Raw genomic sequence first — 6,222 nt, 5'->3', positions numbered from 1 at the left:
CAATAAAGTAAAGGCAATAAAGCTGAAGAATAATTGTTGAGTACGTTAAACAAGAGAAGAATAAGAATGTTCTATTGCAGTGAATGATCTCATCCTTTACAAAATGATTGGGGTCCCTTTTATATTGGAGGAGGAAACCCTAATATAGTACATTGCTGCTAAAGGTAAAGAATTCTATTGGTATAGGTGTATAACGGCCTAGTACGGATCCGTATCATTTCGTACAACCCTTATCCTATAATTAATGTCCAGATCCACGTGTTCCTGAGGAATTCTCGCTCTTTCTTAATTGATTTCGAGATTATGGTGTCCTTGATGCGGTCCGTGCCAGATATTCGATCAGCTCCCTCAAGACAAATATCCCTTAGCCGGATGCGATACCCACTTCGAGTCTCCCAGATTCGAACCTATAGTCCAATTTAAGACTTCAAAATCGTGTCCTTCGATTTTGACCGCATACATTATGTATGACAGAGTAACAGATAAAGTCTAGAAGATGCGACTGTGTGGTGTCGATGGTTATAAAACTGGAGGTGGCGACGTGCATCAAAGCTCTCCATGTTAAATATTATCTATTTATTTTTCATATCACGTCATGTAAACTGAGTTTAGTTTTGTGAATCCAGATTCCATATTACCAATATTAGATGAAACTTTTAAAACAGTGTCTTTTAAGGCGGAGAGAACGTATTGCTTAATACGAGGCAAGATATATAAGCTTCAAGATGGGACGTAAGCTCATTAATTTTTTAACAATTTTAATTAATACATTAATAAAGTAGAATATGAAAAATACATCAAATTTCAAAAAAATAAATTTAAAGCCATAAAAAAAGTAGCAAATTGAAAACAATATGTCTAGTACACTTGTACAAGCATAAATAATGCAAAAATTTCCGACAAACAAATCAACTGGAATGTTTTAACCTTCTAACAATAAAAATCATAATTTAATTTTTTTTATCAAATTGCACATTTTCCCTCCCTAAAGTAAACAATTAGTCTATCTGTCCCAATTTAAACACTACTAGAAAACTGCCTAAAACCGTCCAGAAATACCGATCGAGATCGGTCGGAAATCTGGAAAAATCAACCGATTTTCGAACGACTTTAATGGGTCAAAAATATGTTGGTCGGTAAAAAATAGCGTCTGAAGTCGGTCGCAATTTCCGACCGATTTCAGTCGGTAAATTAATTTTCACAAAAGACCCAAAAAGAAAAAATCTTCCGAAAAAATCGACTGAAGTCGGTCGGTATTTTTAATTATGCAATTAAAAAATATACCGTCTAGGACTTGAACCAGGGTATGTACTGTGGCATGATACTATTTTACCACTAGACTATTGGTATATTCTGGTTTAAAGCTTTCTTTTAATTTATTTGCACTCCTTCATTTCATTTTCGCGCGAAAATAACTGACCGATGTCGGTCGCCTTTATAAAAAATATAAAATTACCGAACGAAGTCAGTCGATTTTTTAAAATGACTGAATGAAATAAATGACCGATTTCGGTCAGCTTTTTGAATATTAGTTTTAATTTATTTTATATGAAAAACCGATCGATTTCGGTCGGTTTCGTAAAAAAAAAATCGATCGGTTTCGTAAAAAAAAATAAAAAAAAATATTTTGAAAAATCGATTGAAGTCGGTCGGTTGGCCGCGGTCGATTTTGGTCGAATTTTTAGTAATGAAATATCATACTTTCCTTTTTAGTCTATCCCAAGAACAACAACAACAACAACAACAACAACAACCAAGTAAAGTCCCATTAGTGGAGTCTGGGGAGGATGATGTGTACGCATACCTTACCCCTACCCCGAAGGAGTAGAGAGACTATTTCTGAAAGACCCTTGGCTCAAGAAAATAAAAAGACAAAGGGAGAAAATATTAGTATCACCACAAAAATCATAGGAAAATTTAATCTACCCTAAAAAGAATGTCTTCCTTCTTTATTAATAATTTAACTGTAAAATTTTTACTTTACCCTTAATGAAATAATTTACAGTCACATATATATTTATGGATTATTTTAGACCACAAGTTTTAAAAATATTCATTTCTTTCTTAAACTTTGTACCGAGTCAAGCATTACCATATAAATTGAGATGGAGTGAGTAATAAACTTTATTAGTATTATAATTTAAAACGTTACTCTTTCATATATAAATGAAAAATATCTTTCAAGTAGAAGTAACATATGTCTGATAATTTTGAGAGACGGATAACTAATACATAAAAAATAATAACAACTAAAGATATCGGATAACTAAGACATAAAAAAATAATAACAACTAAAGATATAAGGCTATGGTTACCGTATTTTCAAAACGAAAAATTCATATAATATTGACTCTGACGATGTTTTTAATTATAAGATATACAATACTATGGTTTATTATTTGAGTTATTCAACTTTTATAAGCCATGTTTTAAAGAATCTTGAGGGTCAACAAAATTAATTAGAGAATTTCAAACATAATTTGAGGGTAGACAAAGCAAATTAGGCATATCTAAGGCGCAAACCTGATGCTAAGGGGCAAGTCTCGTAAAAGAAAATTCTATATGTATAACTCAATGCTTTTTATAAGTGCCTAGTCCAAAGGCGAGTTCCGGACGTTGCCCCCAAAAACCTTTTAAGATATTTGTCACGTCCTTAGACTGAAACTAAGCGCACGTGCGATATTTGACAACTCGTTCACGATCTTGCACAACTTGCTCACGTTTTTGTTATGCCAAGTCAGCCTTATCACATTCAAGATCGCTAAGAGAATATTAGAACTCAAGAGAATTGCCAAATGAAACTTTTATATTAGAGAGAACTTGATTGTTTTGCTTGATGAATTACAAATGAATGGACCCCTTTATATACAAGTCTCGTACGGGCTAGTGAGTAAATAAAAATTGTTACACAAGTTCCTTATTATTTACAAGAAAGTCCCTTCTCTAGAATATTTTGCGTAGTTAGAATATTCTAAGGACTTTCCTAGCAATTTCATAGGGTTCTATGGTCTTCCTAGGGAAACCTCTATATTTCTCTAGAATCTTCCCACTTGTGATAGTATATTTCATATGTAAGCTTTCCATATGGAAAAAATATATACCAAGTGGCAATAATGGCTTCGATCCTTCGCCCGTCGGATGCCCCCTTGCTCTTGGCCTGGATCTCCTCATGACTCGACCAAGACTAGCAACTTCTCAAGTATCGGGTCCATGCTTCCACTCCCTATTTGGCTGCCCTCTGTAGTCCAACCTTGCTAGCAAACTTGACCTCTTTGTTTGGTGCACCGTCTAAGTCCGATAGAATGCCATGACTTTGTAACTCGCCATCCACTTCAACTATGTCCGCGCGACTTTTATTATTGCCACCATACTCCATTTGCATGGCGTCAAGATAGGCTTTGGAATCCCCTTCTTTCTGCTTAGATTCCAAGTGCATTCCCTCAATGCAGTCGGTCCCTCTTGTGTCACCCTTGTATGCCCCAACAAAGTTGCCGATTATTGCTGCAAGCTTTCCCAGCTCTAGGCATTCACTTGCCCGATGTGATCCTTTACAGAAGTAGCACCCTCCCCTAGGTACGTACTCGCTACTGTTTTCCGGCCCCTTGCCATTTCTCTTGGACCCCTGTCCGTTATGGGACGGCCCTTTGCCATTGCCCATGTATACCTCGGCTATGTATTTCCCGTTGTCTTTGTCATGATCTCCCCTACCTCTCTTGGCGTTGCCTTCTTTGGACTTGGCAGGCTCCATCTTGAAGTCAACGAGCGACTCGGCTACCGCTATAGCCTCGTTCATGTTGGCAACTTGATGTCTTCTTAACTCCTGATTTACCTAATTTTGCAACACATCCATGAAGTAGAAGAGGAAATCTTCCTCGGACAATGACATGATTTGTAACATTAAGGTAGTAAACTTGCGCACCCTTAGCTTCCGCCTAGTCTCGTACACCACATTCATCGAGTAGAATTGCTTCTTCAACTCCTTCTTGAACTGCTCCCACGTCTCAATCTTGCATAGCCCTTTTTCCATGTTGGCACACTTCTGACGCCACCCTAATGCGGCAACCTCAGTCAAGTACATTGAGGCGTTGTGTACCTTAACAACTTCGCCATCCTCCTTGACTACTTCAAAGTACTTGTCCATCCTCCAAAGTAAGTCTTCCACCTTGCGTGCGTCCTGTGCACCACCATACTGCTTTCATTTAGGGACCTTCACATTGGTCCCTTTTGCAAGTACCAAGCCCTTAGTAATTCCGACCATGGTTCCCTATAAAGCTTCCTTCTAGCGGTCTCTTGTATTCTTTCTAACATTCCTTTAGTCATAACCTTTACTCTGTTACCACGTTATCACGCCCTTAGAAACTAAGCGCACGTGCAACACTTGACAATTCGCTCACGATCTTGCACAACTTGCTCCCGTTCTTGCTATGCCAAGTCAGCCTTACCACACTCAAGATCGCTAAGGGAATGTTTGAACACAATAGACTTGCCAAAGGAAGCTTTTGTATTAGAGGGAACTTGATTGTTTTGCTTAATGAATTACAAATGAACGGTCCCTTTTATATACTGGTCTCCTAGGGGCTAGTGAGTAAATAAAAATTATTATACAAGTTTCTTATTATTTACAAGTATATTCCTTCTCTAGAATAATCTACATCTTCTAAGGACTTTTCTAGCAATTTCATAAGATTCTACGATCTTCCTAGGGAAATCTCTATATGTAAGCTTTTCATATAATAAAAATATATACCAAGTAGCACCTACGTGGCATGATGATATGGAGGACTATGACATATTGCTCTAAAACATCATCATCGCACGTGAAAGTTTGTAGTTCCACTTAATTGTACAAGACCTCAAGTTGGAAATCATATTATGGTCGACGGTGTATATCTAAAATTTACCATTCCTATTTTATTCTTTTTCACGAATGATTTGATTATGTGTTTGCGAAGAAATAAAATATACGAGGGATGCAATTCATTAATTGAAAAAAAAGAAGGTAGTGTGTAACTCACAACTCACAAATTATGCATACAACACACCTTTACAAATGATGAGAAATTTTATTTTGAGTGAGATATACCATGTAATAATTGAGTGAGGACAGTAGTTGCTAGCCAAATGGCACCTATCGGGCCATATTTAATGAAAAATTCCCCTCTCCCCATCCAATTTTACCGCCCCCCAGACCAACCCCCCCCCCCCCACTTTCTTCTTCTTTCTCCATAACTTCATAGCATAAAGCGTAAGCCTATCAAAAAATCTCACAAGCAAAAAAAAAAGTGTCATAAAAAACCACTTAATATTCATCAATCATACAAGTTGAAGAGAGGAGAAAATTTAGGGCTCCAATAAAATTGGGTCTTTTCTTGTCGATGATGAGACCAGATACGAAGAAGAGGGGTCTTGTTTTTTCCCATTCTTTTTCCTCTTAACATTTTTTGGTTTTTATTTTTATTTTTACTACAAACTGGAAACATTCTGCTAAAAACATCATTTGGAAGAAAAATAACGTGAAATTGTTTTTTTGGCTAAACTTTTTTCAAATAATTGAACAGAAATTTTGGCCCAAAAAATTTCACATTTCCGTCTATTTTATAATAAAACTTTCACAATTTTAAAGAATTTAAGTTTATTAAATTATTCACACATTAGCTTTAATGTGATGTTTTCTCTCTTTTAAGCTAGTAGTTTAGTATTTTATTACATAATTACTGATATATCATATAAATTAAAGTAACATATTAAAAAATATCCTAGTCAACTTTAAAAATTATGGAGTAAGAAGAAGAAAGTGGAAGAGAGAGAGGGACTCGGGATTGGTCGGGGGAAGTTGAATGGGGAGAGAAGGATTTTTCATTAAGTGTGGGCCCCACCGGTGCCATTTGGCAAGCAATTACGGTCCTCCCTCAATTATTACATGGCATATCTCACTCAAAATAAAATTTCTTGCAAATGATCTACAGTATTTTACAATTTTGTAAGAAAGTAAGTATAAAAGAGAAGCACAACATCACCAAAAAAAAAAAATAGAAATAATAACTAAAGAGTTTAATTAATTGAAAATAACTGTAAAAACTACAAGGACTAAATATGTCAAAACTCTTGGTGGTTCCAGCTTTTATTTATAGGAAGGGCCTGAAAGCCGTACCAACTAAAAAATGTGGAGAACATCCATAAACGGAATCTCCGGTGATGGGCCGGTAGAATTTCAGACATCCG

The sequence above is a fragment of the Nicotiana tabacum genome, chromosome 18, assembly GCF_000715075.1.
Source record: "Nicotiana tabacum cultivar K326 chromosome 18, ASM71507v2, whole genome shotgun sequence".
Taxonomy (NCBI): domain Eukaryota; kingdom Viridiplantae; phylum Streptophyta; class Magnoliopsida; order Solanales; family Solanaceae; genus Nicotiana; species Nicotiana tabacum.
The sequence above is the reverse complement of the archived record's forward strand: the minus strand, read 5'-3'. Positions refer to the sequence as shown.